General features: G+C 41.9%; 1 pseudogene; it reads right to left on the reverse strand.

Moving 5' to 3' along the window:
- Positions 1-6,864: 6,864 nt before the first annotated feature.
- LOC109629271 (RNA-binding protein 15 pseudogene) lies at positions 6,865-13,113 on the reverse strand (annotated as a pseudogene).
- Positions 13,114-20,389: the final 7,276 nt, after the last annotated feature.

Genomic DNA, 20,389 nt, shown 5'->3' on the forward strand with positions numbered 1-20,389 from the left:
GAAGCTGCTGCTTGATATAGAAACAAATATAAATGTGATTATTTCTTCTTTATTTTACATTCCTGTTTGGTTTGGTCAGCACTTACAGGACACAATACTGTAAAGATTACCTTTATGCATTTTTATTATTTTAAATTATTTTAGATTTAGTGCTCCAGTTGAAGTGCTTTTGATTCCTTAAACCTTGTATACAGGTCTGTTTTAAAAACAAACAGATTATATCTATTGTTGTGGCAGTTATTCCCGTTGATCATTGACCTCATAAACACTGTAGGTATTAGTGAAACTGATATCTAACTGTTTACATCAATATAAACAACTACTTACTATTTACAGACAAATTTACATTAATATTAAGTCAAGCATTTATGTCACTAATATTATAACGTTACATTCCAGATGCACTGACAAAATATTGAACAAAGGGACATATTTTAATATTGATGAGATCTAAGGTGCAGAACACCGTGCAAAGAGGAAGTAAACAGACCTGACAGTGGATTCAGAGAGTCTGCAGAGATGGTTTCCAGTTTAAAAAATATACCCATTGTAATAAACTGAAGCTCATTTAAACCACATTTCACAAGGCAACAAAGATGTTCTCTGTTAATGCAGCTGCTGGCGACAGATTTCAGCCTCGCATCTCTGGTACAGAGGTTCCCAGTCTGTTCTGCTTTTGACCCCGTAACACAATCCAGCAACTAGTAATTACAGGACGTACGAGTTGTAATTAATCTAATCAGAGTGATTTTCCCTTCTCAGATTGCTTGACCTGAGTCATTTTTAGAGGCCTGAAGAGGCAAAACCAGTCAATGTTTCACAAGAAAGAGCCAATGATTAGAGAAAAGTCTGAAGAATTAGAATAATTTTAAAGATAATAATGTTTTGTTTTTTTTATATTTCACTACACTAATCATTGTACAGGGCCTCATACACTTATCTCAAGATCCCTTGTGGAGGTCTGGACAGCCGGGTTGTGAACCACTGATCTAGTTTGAACATTTTTAAAAAGGTTAATCATGATTAAAAACATTATAATGACAAATTCATGTTTGGGCTAGAATTTCAAATATAAAATCCACTGTTATATTGCTGTTAAGATTATATGTTGTGAGAATGGCATCCAGACAAGTAACATAAACATACACCCTGCCATACTGGATAGTTAATAGCAGCCAGGCAGGAAGAGCCGTACAGGAGAGACAACTGAGAGTGAGTACCATCTATTGAATGCTTCTGGGCATTAGTGCCCAACCCAGAGCAAATCAGCAAATGCCAGCCAGCCAGAAGTCTCATAAACACAGTCAGGAATAGCAGCTTGTAGCACGGCCGCACACAGGCAGCCTGACACAGCTGAAATGTAAATATAGAAGTCACACTTTTCAAGCACATCTACATTTTAGTTCAATCGAAAACGCCTTCATTATAATGATGGTGTCGATACAGAAGTTGTTTTCCATTTGGTATAAACACATGCATCACGGTGATGTGTCACAAAACTGAAGTGAATTAACTTAAACTCAAAACTTAAAATCAAACACCCCTAGATAATGGATGTAGCAATGGACAGTGCTTTTATTTTGAAAGAACAATATTGTTATCCTCTCAGTTTTCTTGGTGCTTTTTCAAAATAATTTAGGTGAATCCTCACCTTCATTTAAAGTGTATGGAACTGTCTGATTGTATAATAATGTAGCTTAACATGCTGAAAAACCTTATTAACCTAGATCTCTCAGAGGGACACATCTACTCTATGCTAATGTACATATTTCTCTTAAAACCAAAGATTTAGTTGCAAACATACATTGATAACCTACATGTTCAGTGTTTACAGTCAGTACGGTTATACTGTCTTTACCATGTTGAGCTTACATACTGTATATGTCTGTGTTAAGACACAAACTTATGTTTTAATATATGCAATCCTGTATAAAGACAGGTGTTAAATTGTTGCTGTATTGTACATTGTCTGTTAATGTATTGATCCTGTATTTCGTAAACTACATGTCAACCAAGTGTGAGTGGCATTAATATATTAATGAATGAATCCGTCAGAGCTGCAGATCATTGAAAAGAAATACATTGATAGCCTACCACAATTGTCTTTCTATTAAATTTGTTCAAGTGTTAATGTTTCCTCTAATTTGATTTTAATTAGTTATTTGATGCTTTACAAATGGGGTGTAATACAATGATTGAGAGCTGAGCCTGACTCCCAATGGGTGGAGCCTGTAGGTTATGTGTGATGTGTTAATAAACTTTAAAGGTGCTTGTAGGTGGATTATCTCTGTTAGACAGGACTGAGCTGGCTGTTCCACTCTTTTTGCTAAGTTTAAGCCACTGACTGTAGCTTTGTTTTTAATATTGTTTTATTTAAAAACTACATACATACTGGTGTCAGTCTCCTCATTATAGGATTCAGTGGAGCTCCCGTCTGGCTTCAGTTTCTGTTTTAGACTAATGACACGGCCTTGAGGGTGAAATAGGAGACCACACAGATCGCTGGAGCCTGAAATGTTCATGCAGGGAGTCACATTTACAGCACCCGTCCCTCAGACTTACTTTCCGCTGCATCACTTGTTGATGCCGGCTTTTCAGCCTTATTTGGATGTTTGGCCACAGGATCTCCATAAAACAGTACGAGCATGAGCGTGGATGTTTCAGAACAGTCAACTGGATTAATAAAATATTAGCCTCAAACTACCTGAAGTCACAAATCTGTTGTGTAGTTGTAGCAATAAGCATAAACTTACCTGTCATTATGCAGATCATACAACATCCCTTTTCTTCATGGAATAGTGAAGAAGCCTTTGTATAGAAGTGCTGCCCTGCAACTAAAAAAGAGGTGCATATCAGCTTTTTTAATGTTGCCTTTAACAAAGTCTGAATTAGTTTGAGATGATGAGCAATGATAGTCTAAATGCTCAGTGTCAGTACAGCTGTGTTATTATCATATGTTGAAGTTGTCTGCATTTGTGCCAGGAAACTTTGATGTTGTTTAGTACAAGCTTAAATATTATGTGAAACATTCACATTGAGAAAGCCTTTCACCAAAGTGTTTTGAAGTAGTGGATTCTGGGCTGTGGCCGTTGGGCTGTCGTTGTGAAAGATGCTGCAGTGTGAAACCTCACCTGCTGCCCTATGACTCCTCTGCTGGATGAATGATTAAAGGGGAGAGGTTTGCTCTGGTGCCCACGCTCCCTGTTCCAGCATCGACCGTCTTGTGTTACCATGTTTACCCATAATGCACGCTTCACCAGCCAGGTGTGTGTAACTAGACGTAACCATTTGGAAAAAGCAGCACAACAACATAATGATGCAGTCAATGTTAGACAGTAGTGGGTTAACAACTGATCTGTGTTTATGCACGTTGAAATGGAAAAGAGTCGAATGATGCATACCCTTTGAATATTAAATCACAGATTATAATTAGAACGAATGTTGCAGCCTAAAGAAAACCCTCAGATCTCTACACATCACACACAGATGGTATGAATGTAAGTCAGCACCTGCTGACAGTGAATGACTGGCATCAGTCTCTGTGTTTTTTAAAGCCTGAATTCTAAGTAAGATGACTCATCCTCTCCTCTGGCTCCTCCCAGGAGAATCAAATGGATGTTAGTGAGTCCTGCGCCATCTGGTGGTCACCAACACCCTCATACATAATGGAGAATAACCTTTACATTGATCCTTGAGCATCTTAGAGCTCCTCCAGAGGATTCAACAGTGTGTCCATTAATAGAGATGCTGAAACACAGATGGTTAGGGGCTTATGTTATGCAAATCATAAGTCCTGTAAAAAGCAGATCTCCAAATAATGTTATTTGTGAAGTAGGAAATTTAGGTCCAAACATATCTATTTTTTTTATTGTAAAATAAAATACCTTTTATGTGGACGCTCCAAAGGTTAATGGTGTGACATGAGGAACCAGTGCCTCTACAGGCCCAGAGATGAATTGCAACAAGCGTAAAACGTTATCTTGTATATACCACAGTAAACACTAAAACACCTAAGTTATTTCATTATTACACATATATTTGGGATCTGTAGCTGAAATGAGTTCTCCCCTGCTCAGGTACATGGAGAACATGTTCTAGGGGATTTGTCACCTGATTTCACAAACCATATAGACTGTGTATAAAAAAGATGGCCACAACGCCAAACTGAAAATCGGTCGCCCTATATCTTAAAGACTACGAATGTGCAAATATTCTCAATTCATTGATTGATCAATAAATCATCTAATTGGTGTCCGATTCTCCAATTTGAGACACTGGAACATTATATTAATATATATATATATTGAGATGGAGTCCTGATGCCAATAAGCCATATTGTATCTGTACCCAGGAGATGAATTCATTTGTTTGTTTTCACAGCTGCCCAAGGAAGTGGAGGGTGGTTTCCTGCTACATACGTGGGGGTCAAAGGTCATTTGCAGCACACTGCTCATTCCTGAGTAGAAACTTTGCTCTCGGGTTTTATGGAAACTTCTCTTCGAACAGGCCTCTCTCTCCTCCAGCAGCTGCCTGGATTTACTGGGTCTATGAGCACCACATAAATCCTGGAGCTCATTCATTATTTCAGCTCAGTTTAGCAAAACATTTCATACAACTCACAAACATCTCAAACCTCATATCTTAGCCTAATAAGGACTTGCATCCTGGGGGGGATTCAAGTGCAGCTGAGCCAGGAAATGTCAGGAACTTGTTTCATCTCATGCATGGTTGGAATTGTTTTCCTTCTTGTCTGGTCACCTTGTTGAGGCAAAAACCAAAAGTCTAAAAGCTGCTGGAGACCTGTTGACAGTTGGATTAACAGCATCGCCAACTGCAAAAATGTTGGAACCCATGGCAACACTGACACGGACAAAGTATGAAGTTTCTTATTTCAATGAAGTGAATAAAATCTATTTAGAGGAAAAAAATAGACTCAAGACAATGACCCTTATTTCTAAATGAATTAAATTCTTTTCTATTAATGGGAATTCTGTAAATTGACTTTAACAAGTTTCCTTGTTTTAAAAAATATAAGAATGAATTTCTCTGCTGTCTACTATAAATCAAATGCATTGCTTGTGAAAAAAATGCTGATGCTATATAATTACCTGCTCTAAACTCATCCTCTGTTCATATTCTCTGGTAGTGTGATATCACTCCATCAAACTCTGCCCTCTAGAGGACAGAGTCTAAAAACCAGAAGAGACCATTCTTTACTCTACACAGCCCAACTCACACTTTCACTGAAACAGGACAAACGATACAGGAAAACAATACATAACAATGGGTATTTTTAAAAAGCTGCCTTTATTTAAAAAAACACAATGATACAATTTACAATATTAATCTGTATTATGATTCAAGGACAAATCTGAATTGTACTCACCAAAATAGTTTCTCTTGTCTGATGATGAATTCCTTGCATGTGCAGCAACTATGTTGTGTTCATTCAAGGTAAATATGAGTCTTTCACAGAGACAACATGATACACAAGTTTTCTTTCTTCATCTCCTCCTGTGTTGAAACAATGACCTGAAATACCCATCAGTTTAATAACACACAGGTTTCAATGAGACACATTCATTGAAACCTCTTTTGAGTCAATTTTGCCTGGTCTTGCTACATGTCTGATGTTCACTTGATCAAATAACTTTTCCACTGTTGACTATGACCCATTTGTGTATCTGCTTGACATTTACATTAGATGCTCCATGAACTGCTGGTGCATTTTAAACCAACAGTTTTTCTAATTTAGCTAGTCCCAGAAACCATGATGAAGTTAACCAACTGGGGAAGTTGGATGTGCAGGAAGGTAAAATGCTAAGTGGACTCTCACCATCAGTTCACCTTATTACCAGCATGGCCCCTGTAGCGTGTGTGGTTATATTGGTCTTCAACATTTGAATACATACCTGAGTCAGTCGATTAGGTCATCTTAATACTTTACCTGTGGAACAGGAGAAAGTTTAGCCGTGGTGAGACTCAAACCCATAACGCCCCCAAAGCTCCAGGAAACCTTGGATCCCAGCCGTGGCATCGGTTGATCGCCTGAGGCTGAAGTGAAGCTGCTCTGGTCCCTTGAAGATGAAGCAGTGATGAGCAGCAGCAGATTTTTCTTGGTGAGATTCATCCTGCAGCAGACTCTGACTGATTCCTTACTTTGGTTTCATAAGCAGTTTGGCACAGAAAAAGTATGTAAATCAGATCAACATGTCAACTAAGATTCCCTGTAGAGGAAGCGTTTCTCCTCTGTGGGGCTTTCTCTCCTTCCCTTTTTATGGCAAATAAAGCAGATGCTGTCTCACTGTTGCAAACTCTTTCTCCATCAGGCCCTAGCACAGTGCTCCTCTTCAAAACTCCAATACAAGAACAACAAGCAAATAAACAAATAACTTCCTTGTCAAGCTCGTGCTGAACCGACACTCTGCAGGGGCCAGATGAGGAAGATGATCGGGGCCTTCAAATGCTGCCGTGCTTCCGATGAGAGGCTGCCTGGTGGAGACAACCTCTGTGATTTTTGGCAGAACTTGGCGAGTGCCAAACCAGTTGGATGTGCACTGTGCTGGTTCTCAGCCACACCTCAGGCCAGAGGTGACTGAGGAAAAAGCCGCATTATCTGCAGAGACGCAGCGACTCGATCTTTGCCTCTGCAGCACACGGACCAAGAGGATTCTAGTACGGCCAAATTTCACAATCTCTTCACCAAGAGGTCATTCAACAAATGATGAATATGAAAACAAAGAACTGAGAGGCTGCCGTCACTTGATTTTCACACTTCCTCTCGAGGATCCCGCTGTCAAAGTGATAAAGCCGTTTGAGTTTGATAGACAATTCCAAGAACAGAAAAAGGTCACAAAAGCTGTCTTCCGAGGCACGTGTGTTTCCCACGAATTTATTGAGACAAAAATCTATCAAGTGCGTGATGCACTTTGCGTTTTTTTTTCCTGACAGTTAGGTATACTTCTTAGGCCCATGAGCATTGATGTTCTCCATGTCTCTCCAGATATCCTGAGTATACAGCACAAATCATTTCTTTTTCTCCATTTGAAACACAGTACTCAAATCAAAACACAAAAAACAGAACATTTTCAGTCCTTTCAGAGGAAGGTTGTTGCAAGGCAGCCCTCTCCTCTGACGCAAGAGTGTATCACACAGATAGTCCACTGACGCATGGAAGTATTTTCAACATATTGACTCAGGACCAGCTATTAGAAATGTGTATAGGCATACATATAACTCTTCATTTATAGGTTACATCCTCTCTATTTAACAGTACATGCTTTGTTGGGGTAACATCTGCATTTCAGAATGAGGGACTTACAGTATGTAGTAGCCCAGTAAAGCTTGCTGATGTTTTCCTTGAGTGAAGGTTGGGACATGAGCAAAAAGAGGGTACATTAAATTTTGGTGTGGATCTGGCCAAAGTAATTTTCTATTAATGTTAATTTGCGATAATCCTTTTTTTTTTTTTAAACCAGTTTCCAAGAGAATAATACAAAGATCCACATGGATGAAAAAAAAATCAGGTATTCAGGGAACTGATATCGATGTATGTGTGTAAGTTGGTGCAGCTTGAATTAACAGGACTACTGGGCCTTGGCTGAGGTATGGACTCTACTTAGTGCTATTTTAGTTTTTAGTAAAATGACTGTGCTGAACTGCATTATAATGTACAGGCTCTTTTTGCTTGTGTCCACACCCAACACAGATGTTCAGTGAAAAACACACAGTAAAAACTGCATTCATTTCATCTTGTACTGTTACACAACCTCTAAACGTGGCTCAGAGAGCAGCACTAACATAACTGCAATTTTTAAACTATAGACCTTAATGTAAAGTACTTAAAAACCAACTAGCACGTCGAGATCTGATACCAGGAGGACTAATACAACTAAACTTTTGGTAGAAAGACTTTCACATATTTTCTGTAGCTTTAAGCAGAAGTTACCAGACGTGACAAAAACAGCTCTCACAATGAAACTTGGAATTACGAAATATTCAGAACATTAGGTTGTTACTTTGTCAGCAAAAAGTAATTATTGAGCAATGGGTAAAGCTAGAGAAAATTTCCAATTACATCAGTTTAATTATTTTGTAGCCCAAATGCAAAAAATCTTTGTCAAGACTGACAGAACTAATTTATGCTGAGTACAGATGAAATCAAATCTGAATGCTGTTTTGGATCTTAAATATGTTTTTCTTAAAGTCAGGCAATGCATGAAACGATATAAGAAAACTGTCTTTTTGAATGAGATAAGGCAACATATAGCAACGATTCACAGAACTGTATCTTGCTCTTTCAGCAGAGTACCCTTCAAGTAATGTACATTTATATGGTAACTGAGTAGCAGAAGGCAACATGTCACCTGTATTATTTAATCAAACCTATCAATTTGTCAAAACATGTTCAGTTCAACGTAGCTTTCATTTCTATAAACCTTCAACAGGATGAGAAACAGGCCACTCTGCAGGATAGAAAACTTAAAAATCTGAGCCCTGTCATTCTGCTTCGCTATCAACACTTTTCCCTGTTTTTCCAACTCAAGGTGTAACAGTTCATGAGTGTGAAAAGATATATTCATATTTTATTTCACGATGCTCCTCTGATAATGACCATCACCATGTAGTCGTCCTCTGATTTGGCAAAGGCTTTGGCCGAGGCATCCAGGAACTGCCGTGTGAACTCACATGGGGGGAAAGCATGAAGGACTCCTCCGTGGTCCTTGTCACAGCCGCCCCCCACAGGGAGGCTGATGATGCCAGCCGCCTCCTTCTGCGTCAGGTAGGACACCAGGTTCTTCAGTGGTCTCTCGGTGGAGCTGCTGGCGTCCTGGACCCCTGCGTCCTTTCCAGGCATGGCCAGAAGGATGGCGTATCCGCTGGAGCCGGTGGCCTGGATTCGACGAGAGACCTCCTCCAGCTTGGGTTGGTCCAGGCGCAGGCGCTGGCTGATCTTCAGCTGAGACACTTGACCCCCGGTGGAGCCGTCCACCAGAAGACTGGTAGCCACTGCGATGTCCCCCTCCAGCAGGTGCAGTGATGTGGGAAAGCTGCTGTTCTTCAGCAGGAGGACACCCTGCCAGACCTGACTCAGCTTCTGTCCTACTGCTGCCACCTTAGACTTTGAGGAAGAGGAAGGTTGATCTGAGCGAACCTCCTTCCCTACTAGGCTCTTGGCTGATTCACTAGCTCTGCGTTTGTGGTCTTTATCTGAGAATGAGCCCGGCTCAGTTGGGCTCAGTGTTCTCCTTCTCTTGTCTCCACAGCCAGTGTCCTGAGTGTTTTGCCGCTCTCTAACAGGCGAGGGTCTGCCAGAGCGAGGCAGGCGCTCTGGGTCACTGTGGCGTCCCCCATTTCGGCTGCTCCCTCCTGGGCTTCGTTCTAGGGAGCTGCCATGCCGACGCAGACCATAGTCGCAGCTGTCAGTTGAAGGCTCCAACCACCAGCCATCATTCAAATGTCTCCTTTTGCGGCCCAGATCTCTGCTTTGCAGCTCCCGTTCTTGCTCTATTGTCCAGGTCTCACGTGAACACCTCTCCAGGCGATCTACGGGATCAAAGGCTGGTCCTCGCATCCTGTCGTGGACAGCCAGGCCAGACCACTCAGCTGTGGCGTAAGCATCTCTGTCTCTGAAGCGGGCAGGAAGTGGAGGGGACCTGTCTCTCACTCTCACTGAGTCAGTGAGACGGTGGACAAAGGGCTCAGGAACTAAATCATAGTGCGGCAGAGGGAGAGGGAGCTGCATAAACTGTTGCTGCTGATAGCGAAGTTCTGTTTCGGCAAAGTCCACCCTGAGTCTCCTGTCAGGGCCGCCGAGAGGGAAGCCCCTCATGTGAGTGCATGCAGCCTGAGCAGCGTCCAGACTTTCATACTGGATGTAAGCCCACACCTCCCCTTTCCTGTAGTCTATGGTCCTGATGGTGCCAAAACGGTCAAACTCCTTTGCCAGAGCAGCGAGTGGAACCCAGGGTCCTAGACCCCCTACCCACAGCCTGGTCGTGGGTGTGGGCTTACCATAGCCAATTTTAATGGGGTTGTGGCCCACCACTTTCCCTGACATTGCAACTTTGGCGCGATGAGCCATGTCGAGGTTCTCAAACTTGATGAACCCATAGGTGTTGCTCTGGCCTCTCACCGCCCGCTTTATGTCCACCTCTGTTATCACACCGAACCTGTCGAACGCCCGCCTCAGGTCACTCTCCGTCACACTGATGTCCAGGTTTCCCAGAAACAAAGTCCTGTTTGCCCTCTGGTCGTCCTCAGGGGTGATCGCTTCCTCGTCACGGAAAGCAGCACCTTCAGGGATGAAGGGTGGTCGGTTTCTGGCCTCATACAGAGGAAAGTCTCTCTCCCGCTCCACCTCTCTGAGTTGGGGGGGTGGCGGAGGAAGAGGAGGAGGAGGAGGAGGGAGACGGCCTAGAGCCAGCTGCTGTAACCGGTAGTCTCTGAAGCCCAGACCGGTGGGGGACAGGGGTCTCTGGGGGTGGAGGTGCCTGTGTCCTGAGGGGAAAGTGTCTTTTGAAACAGGGGAGCGGCTTCTCCGTCGGTTCATGTACACAGTCTCTATCTTCAGAGGCCGGTCGTACAGCACCAGTTTGCCGCGGGCGTGTTTGGCCGCCCGGGCGTCATCAGGCCTCCTGAAGTTCACAAGCGCCACCCGCTCGTCGTTCTCTCGACTCATTTTAACACTCACGTCCCCAAACTTCGTAAACTCGTGAAACAGCCCGTCCTCTATCTCCTCGTCGTTCAGCTGGGAGCCCAGTTCGCTGATTTTCAGAGTTTTGTACTCACTTTCCGGGTTTGTCGGAGGCCGCGGTTCGCAGCGTGATGAGGCGGAGGACCTGGCTACTTCCGCGGCGATGTCAGCGCCAACGTGCGGCTTGTTCGCCGGGATACCTCGGTAGTCGTAGCCGCTGCCGGTCCTCCCGGAAGAGTTGTGTCCGTCCGGGTCCCTCGGGTCTCTTTTCTCGCCGTGTAAACTTCTCCTGGAGGAAGCGGCGCTGTGTATGGAGCCGTTGACCGTCGACAGGGCTCCGCTCTTCTTGCCGCTCGGGTGGCTCCCTCCTCGGTCTCTGCTGTCTTCCAGCGCCCGGGAGCGTTTTTTCACCGGCGACCGCTCCTTCCCCTTCATTTCCAGCAGCTTCAGACGGTAAATCTGCGTAATTGTGCCCTCGGTGACTGAAAGCGACCTGGACTACCTGGACTTCTTCGGGGTTTTACACTGTAGCTCTCAGGCGAACAGCGTCAGCGCCATGATGGATCACTTGCAGCTACTGTACGGGAAGTCCCGCCTCCGTGACTGAACAAGAAGCTGATTTGCCGCGTGGGGTGTCAATCATACACAGCGCCATGACGCTCGCCAATAAGGAGCAAGGGTGCGGCCCAGCTGTGGGTTCAAAGTTCAAACCAGAAAGTTCACGTGAAAGTGACAGGAACACAGAGAGTGACACGATGCAAGAAAGGAACCGAGCGGAACACCAAGTTTGAGTTTTACATCAGTGCAATCTCTGTCTTGTTTTAGCTGATAGTGATAAATAGATTTGTAGCAAAGTAAAAGAGTTGGATTTACATTTTTAGGATACTTGAGCTGTGGACTGTGAAATGGCCCTTTATAGAAGAAGGTTCCTCACTGCTCGTCTAGACTGTATAAAAGCATTTATGTTGTAAATATTGAGTGGAAGGAGACAATCTCCCTCAGTCAATGTGTCTCTGCCCTGTCCATCTCAGTGGACGATTGGCACAAGGTATCCATTACTACTCTGAGTAAAACCTGAACCACTATCCTTTATGATTTTATGTTGCCTAGAACAAGGAATCATTTTACTATAAACACAAATACAGAACCTCCATAATGGTCAGATTTCAAATCATGATAGAAATGTACGTTAAACAGAAAAAAATATTTAAAAAAATATATAAAATGGACAAAGACCATGAAACACATTCATTACTTCATTGCGTCTACTCACAAATCCAGTAAGCCTTTATGTTGCCATAGCAAATGGTCTTCCTATATTATTTAATGCTGAAATCTATTTGATTACTTTCTGTGTAATCTATAAAAAGTCCTGATTTCCTGTTTAATTCCCTGAGAGTATCAGCACAACAACATATATAAACTAGAAGGGCACTCGGAGATCATATACCTCTAGCCATGCTGACTGGCCACTTTATCACCACATGTATTGAGATCAGATACGTCAAGATCATGATCCAGAATCTGCCTCCAAATCTAACCTCTTCGTAAGTATTAGCACTCTACACGTGCCTCGTTTTTAATAATGATATATGCAGTATTTCTTGAGAATTCAAAAAAGTGTCAAAATCTTGCAATCTTAAAACAATTGGGGGAGGGGAATTCTGGATCTGCCAACTGATCCAGATGTAAGAAACAAATTCAAATGAAAACTGTTTGGCGAAGGTAATAAACTTCCTAAATCTTCATATTTAGTCATATGATGAGCTGACCTGCACAATTTATTTTGAATTAAATTAGTTTTACATGAAACATAGCGCTGCCTAAATGTTACTTAATCTTTTATCTCTCTCAGATAAACTGCACAGTGGGCCTGAGCCGTCATCCACACAGTACCATCATGTGTCATCTGAGAGACATTCAGTGACATGTTGGCTTTAATACTGTTATTTATAATACAGGGGAATAAAAGTGCTGAAGCACGTAGGCAGGCCACACCCACGCATAGGATTGCTGCCTTCGTGGCACCAGGGAGAGACGGTCGTGCACTTCAGTTTTTTTTTTTTACACAGGACACATCTGCCGATTCTGTCTCTACTTTTATGTACAGAAACCAATGAATGCAAATGCATGTTTTTTACCTTTATTTCCATTTTTTATTCTAATAAAGTAAATATTTCTTCCGGATGATATTCTCTTTCTCCATGCCTTCAGCGAATATACATAGAAGATCTCCTTTCAGCTCTTTTCCACATTTGATTCAGTCTAATTTGCTTTCAGGTTTTTTAATCTGTATGTATGTTTTGTTTCTCTGTTGGTTGAGTCCGAAATAAGTATTTGTTGCATCAGCCTTGTTGCACCAACAATATTTATGCAGTGTGCTTTGCTGCAGCGGTATTTTAAAGGGATTACGTTGTCCAAAAAAAAAGAAATGGGGACAGGCGCTTTGGCCCCTGTGAGCTGCGCCCTCTTTGAAAGACCATCTGGTGAAGTTCTTCTATAGACTGTCACATGTTCCCATGCATGCAGGCCCAGCAAAGCAATCTGCCGCCCATTGTTTAAGTGGGTTTAACTGTTTCTATAAATATAAAAAAAAGAGGGTGGAATTTGTTCCTGCTTTAAATCTCCCCCCGATATCCAGGTCATTTGTTTGTTCACTACGCCAAGAGGATTCTGAATACAATGGTTGCAAATGTATTAAAGTGAAAAATAGAACATATCTATATCTGTAAATAACAGGAAGTAACTGATTTACTGGCATTGGCAGGACACTGAAGCCATTTCCAGATATGAATTGAATTTGCACATATGAAGAACGCAGCAGGAGATTCTCCAGGTCAGAGCACGCAGGAGGCATGACGTATAAAGCAGCTGCGGAATTCATGTGGTTTGGTTTTCAAAGTTGACATCTTCGTTGGGATTTATGGTGATTCTTAGTAGGATACCACAAAAACAACTACTACTACCTGCTCGCTGTGAATTTGTCGCCTGGGTGGGCTGTCAGGAATATCTCAGACATTTGCCTTCTCACCTACAGCCCCTCCAGAATAGAAAATGTCTGGAGTTCAGTTCATGTCTGAAAGCATCTTGAATTGTGAAGTTGTAATCCATTTTTTCTGAAAATGTATGTTTAAATATGCAGATGAGATATTATCTAATAAAATATTTGCAATATTTTGCATATTTGTGATATACATTTTCTGTTTTTCAAGCAACAAATGGTCACTATACATGACTGCCACTTGCCATTAATCAGTGCCCCCCATGCAATAATCCTTCAGACCTTTTGGATGTTTGTTTAAGTTCCAGCTGTGGGAAAATGCTTTCTGCTTGTGGTGTCTCTTACATATTTAAAAATTAGATTTACATTATTTTCACTTAGGCTGGTGTAATGAATTCACAGATAATATGAAAGTGTAAAAATGCTGCAACAGATACGTGTTCATCAGTTAATGACCATCAAAAATAGAATGCACATAAGGGTTTTTGTTATTGAGCTGTCCAATGGGGAATCTGCAAAGGATTAGAGGGGAAAACAGCTTTTAATGAGTTTCTATTTTTGTGTTTGGCATTAAGGTGAACAGCACGGCCTGACCCACTGCACCCTGGCTTTTATGTGAGACAGATGCTCGGGAACAGATCCCTCGGCATTTCCATTATCAGTCAACTAAAAGACCTTGATCCTTCACCTGTGTAACCTGAACCAGCATGCAATGATTGTCAAGTATATATTAGCAAAACATCATCCCATTGGTTTGTATAATCCAATAAATGTTTTTCTTTGCATTTTGATGCTAATTTAAAGACATAACTAATAAAAACTACTCATACAATAGTGTTTTATTAAAAACCTGTGTAAAGACTCACACCTTCTTTTAGTGTTAACATGTGGTGAAGCACTGCAGTGTCTGTCAGAGCCCAGCGTGACCCACTTTCTCCACAGTCTGAACACCTGCACAACACCAGCACATCCCTGTGCACTGGTGCACTCTGGGAAAGCAGGAGTTGCAACAAAACCAGGGGGATGCTGGTGAAAAAAAAGGTGAAAAATAAGTGACAATTGCTTTTTTGTATTTTGAAATAATATATTTTGCTTTTTCATTCACTGATTTTGTTATAATGGTGAAAGAATGGTGAAAGAATCTGCCTTCATAGCAAAACACCACATCCAGCATCAATGTATTTGAACCCTCTTACTGTCAGAGTCATCACCTTATCAGTGCATTGATCACAGGGAGCAAAAACTTTCACTCATCCATTCACATCTGTCAGAAGTGTTGGCATGTGCTTGTTATTTCTAGAATTACAGTGTTAGATAGTCAATAGCACCAGAGCTCAGTGCAGACTGAAGCTTTCTTTAGGAGCTGAGAGTGACCCAGACAGCACAAAATGCAAGGGGAGAAACAGAGAGGAAGGACGGGGGAGAACAGGATGGGGAGGGAGAAATATAAATGAGACTGGAGTTAAGGAAAAGTACTGGGTGGATGTGTTGGTGCAGATGCAGAATGCATGAGCGCACGTGAGTGGGTGTGGGGGAGCTGAAAAGAAAGGGGGTGGGGGGGCTGCAAAGCAGCCGGGAGACGATGTGAAGTTGGAGGCGACTGAAGGTGAACAGCAGAGAGGAGCAGAAATGTGCTGTGCTGACGTCAGAGAGACCGAGAGACACAAGAACCAGAGAGGAAACATGAAGAGAAGAGAGATTAACTGAGAGGCTGTGACAGAGAGAAATGAACTGGTGATAGTGAAGATGACTTATCAGGATGATTCTATATAAATACACAAAGAAAAAACAAACTGCTAAAGAGGAGAATTTTTAAATTCAAACCTGACAACAAAACAGTCACTTGTGCATTTTCTCTGGTGTTTGCTTTAGATTTCTCTGACATTCGATCTTGACATCATGGCATCATGTTGGTTGTTCACTCCACCACTTTGCTGCCGACTAAAATATCTCAACCACTCTGATTAATTTAGATGAATTACGATGAGGATTTGTGCAGACATACATGGTCCCGAAGGATGAACCCTGTTGAGCTGGTCCCTTCCCTGACACCATGTGAAGAAAATGTATGTATTGATCTATTTGTGTTCCCCTCAGTAGTCCACTGACTAGAAGGTCGGTGGTTTGATCCTCAGCTCCTCCAGTCCACATGCTAAAGTGTCTTTGGGCACTGTGTGAATATGTGTGTGTGTGTGAATGTGGTCTGTACTGTGATGCACTTTGAATGGTCGACTGCAACTACAGTCCAGTTATTTATGCCTGTTAGTGATGCCTTATATTTAACATGTCTAATACTTTACACCTGCTAAACATCAGCACATCATAATTGTCAGGGTGGGCATTAGTCTATGCTAGTATAACCATTAGCATGAGCACAAAGCACCATAACCGAGCCAGCCTGTTAGTCTTGTTAATTTACATGTTTCCAATAAAGTTTTACTTAAAATCTGCAAATTATCAAAGTGGGGGTGAAGCTGGAACAATAGGATAAAATTGTAAAATAAAATTGTTTAAAATAAATGTAAAGTAAACTGGAGTGAGTAACAGAGCTGAGGGTGAATGAAGGCAGAACAGAGGTGCAGCTGGGACTCTTTGGTCCTTGATAACCAGAGAGGGCAGCAGCACTGCTGCTACAGTCCCACAGGCCTGTGAGGCTGCTCATGCAGGTCTAATAAATACCTCCAAATGTCATGTGTGTGCTACTGAGTGACACATCACTGTCCACTTAACAGATTTCCTGCAGCAACTGAGGCTGTGCTTCCTTAGTCAAGGGCAGTTTAGAAGTGGTGCTGGGAAAGTGTTTCTTTACAGTGATTTCCCCTGCAGCACGTTAGCCATGATCAGGCCTCAGCTACATGGTTCCTTTAAACTGGCTTAATGAGAGTTTTTTTTTAATCAGATGTGGAGTGAAAGAGAGAAAAAAAAAGTTTAGGATCAAAGAAAACATAATTTCCCTTTGTCTCTTATACAGAACGCAACAGAAACTTCAGATGCTACACTTGAATAATTCCAGTAGATCCCTCATGTCTTTGCATGCTGGTATTTTGTTGTTTTTCAGTTTATGGAGGGAGTGGTGCAGAAAGGAGAGTGATGCAGAGTCGAGACAAAGGCTGTCATATGATCCTGGGGTTGCTGTGGTAACTGCTGCTGGTCAGCTCGAGGAAGGTGCGTCAGAATTGTCACGGCACGAGGACCTGCAGCCATGGGACCAGCTGTTTGGGAAACAGTTCCGACCCTGAGCTCGTCTTGGAGGCTTCAGTTCAACCTGAAACAGTTTGAGCAGCATCCTGCAACATGTCTTCATTAGATCCAGGGAATGTGAGACTGTGATTCAAATGTTCTGCACAGGTCAATCTGCTGTTTGGAGCCTATTAAAACTGTATTAATGTTAATTTTGCTTCACATCGATTTTAAAGCTACTTCCATATGTTGACTCTCCTCTGTCATCACCAAAACCAAACTCTGTACCGACACCTGTGTTTGATGATGAGGAGGATAAAAAACACACCTGATGAAGGCAGCTATAAGGAGGCAGACATGTGGGAACAAGGGATAAAATAAATCCATAAGGTCAGGATGAAAAATTCCCATGGTGATGATATCTTCCTCCACCATCTCAGTGGCATTAAAGAATATTCGGGCGAAAGCTGCATGATTTATGGTGCCCTGGGTGACTGTGTCTGCTGCAGTCGTGTCGCATGTCCGATGTCTCAATGGAGAAATGACCACACAGAGTGATCTGGAAGATAAGGCAGTTAGTCAGGAATTATTAGAGAGTAATGTTCACAAACAAATTAAAAAAGAGAATCCCACTTTGAATATTCAATCATGTGGTGGATTCCAATCCAAATAATGATTCTACAGCTTTAATGTTAATGTGATTCCTGAATCAAAGCTCATGACTGGGTAATAATAACACATCACCTACTTCACTAATGAAATGTTCTTTTTTCTCACTTTCACTCCATTCTTCATGTATTATAAATGATCGTTCATTAATACATGATGAGTATTATTCATTATTATGTTGTCCTGCTGATAGAAATGTCAGATCAGACAAAACTGATTTCCTCTCTCTGCCCTCTGTGTTTTCTTGCTGATCCAGAGGAACAGTAATATCGAGGGAATCAGATATTAGAATGTCTGGGACTTTGACGTTCATCACCCACACAGTAATTGTGTTAGGAAGAGATTCCTTAACACCAATGTGGACAGAACAAAACAAAAAAGCTCAGAAGAAAACACTGCAACTTTTTGAGGATTACTTTTGTGTTTCCTCGTTCTATGATTATCGTACATCTCACAATACTGTTACTTTTCCGGGGGATACTTTTGACATGTGTGTCAGCGACAGGGTAACAGTAACTCAGTGCAGCATGGCTCAAGTTTTTCAGGAAGTAAATAATGCAAGGTGACTCAATATATATATTGTCAAGTAACACAAGTATTGTAAGAGAATGCAAAATGTATTACAAAGGAACTTAAAAGTAATCTGCAAAAAATTCTCCATGTGACTTCGTGTGTTTTACTCATTTGCCGTTGTGTTTCGTAATGTGCTGTTGTGTCACTGTTGTGTTTTTTAGTTTTCTTTAATTGTCATCGTGTTTTTTAAATTTGCTGTTGTGTTTTCTGCTTTGCTGTTGTGCTATGTGTTTTGCACTTCAGGGCCACCATCTTTTCACAATCATTTCACAATCATTTAGAGGATCTGGAAACTTTTGTAAATAGACAGACTTTAAATATGAACCTTGTAACATCAGCACTTTGTCTGTCCTGCTTTCAAAGAACCACTTTTTCTCACAAACTGCAGATGACACCAGCATCACCAACACCTCATCTGCTCACCCTGCTCCACGGTCCTGATGGAGCAGTGAAGAACCGCCTAAAATGTTCATGAATTGAGCAGCGAATGACGAGAGCTGCGTCAGAGAGCCACTTCCTCAGGTAGGAGTGGATAACCTTGACAAATGCGCGCACAGTTTTTTGCCCCGTCTCTTTCTCTGTCTCTCAGCTTCCCTCTGCTTCTCCCTCAGAGGTGCACTAGTGTCAAACACCAGCACGCGTGTGTGTGTGTGTGTGTGTGGCAGAGGTGAAGATTTGTCTCTGTTAATAATGAGGAGCGGTCCGTGCGTCACGGTGCGCCCCGGACTCTCCACCCTGCGTGTCAGAGCTGGAGGCAGGGCAGCATGTGATGATCCGTCCTCCAGTGTCCTGTGAGCGCCTCAGTAGGTGAAGCAGGAGCAGCCCGGCGGATGTTTCCACGACTCTCTCCACATTAACCCTGACGGATGCAGATTAAACCCTGGATATCGTTGATCGCCATTAAAGACTTACGGTGAGGACTGTTTTTTATCATCTCCCCTCATGTGCATCTCTTCCCCAGTGTTATCATGTGGATTTAAAAAGGTGTAAAGTGTTTATTTCTGCATAAGTTGTTAAAACAAAGTTTGAATAGCCCAGGGTCACGTAAATGCATGCTTTTGAAGTTGTGTATAAAATTGGTGCTCAGAGGTCAGGAAATATTCCGATGTGACCTTGATTGTGAGATAAAAAAAGACGCAGCATCACTCACAGTGAGCAGTTAAATCATAGATGGAGGAACATCAGAGGATCATCAGCATCAGCACCAGAAGTGTCACCATGATGTTCACAATCAGTGATGTGTGTTGATGTTGCTGTGAACATCTCACAACCTGCAACTGCTCCGTTCAACTGTACTCTAGACGTAAAAGATGCTTTCAGGACAAAAAAGAACCTTTAAAGTTTATGTTTTCATGCTTTTATAGTTAATTGATATCCTAAATTTGCGTTGACAGTTGTATCAGATCAGAATAATTTATTAGTGACCACACAAATAAGTTATCTTATGGTAAAGCATGGAAATGCTCATGTCAGCGTGAAAAATTACAAAGATATTGGCAGTGGTGACACTACAACATGATACCAGACAATATTACTTACACAGTGACATAACAGTCCATGTACAACAAGGTTGTTGCAGAGGGTTCAGAGGCCTTGGGGGAAACATTTGCAGGAATTGTCTCTTTCTTTCAATACTCTGTGATTTCCATTGTAAAACAACTGATGAGCTCCCCACGTTTGCATTAGGGTACAACTTTTACCTGGATGTCCGTGATTATATGTTGTGTCTGACAATGAAAACCGACGTGTAAGGTTGTGTGTTCATGGTTGAAGAATGGCTGATTGTGTGACCTTGTTAGTGCTATGTGAAAACATGTGAAACATCTCTTTCCATGTTTTGTTGCTTAAAGAAATGCTTGTGTCGTATTGTCATTTAGAAATGATGCATGGCATCTGAGGTGCTGATTGTACACTTCTGAATATGAAAGCTCACATATCCACATGAATAAGAACATTGTAACTCAAGTGACGAGTGATTCAGGAGAAACCACACAATCTCTTATTTTTGTGTGTACAGCAAATGAGCCCTCAATGCAGCCTCCACTGCTGATGTGATGTCATCTGTGAAGTTTTACTGGAGGTGATGCCCAGTATAGTGAAACCCTAACCTTGCATATTTATGTATTATCCCTTATTCTGATGGATGCAGGGTCCCTGAAGGATCCTGGGCCTTCAGATATGGTTATATTATATGTATATGACAAGATGTTATATGTAGATCTAAGCTAAGAAACTATTCCTCTTGAAGGTTTTTCCCTTCCATAGTAAAA

The sequence above is a fragment of the Paralichthys olivaceus genome, chromosome 2 (genome assembly GCF_024713975.1).
Source record: "Paralichthys olivaceus isolate ysfri-2021 chromosome 2, ASM2471397v2, whole genome shotgun sequence".
Lineage (NCBI taxonomy): Eukaryota > Metazoa > Chordata > Actinopteri > Pleuronectiformes > Paralichthyidae > Paralichthys > Paralichthys olivaceus.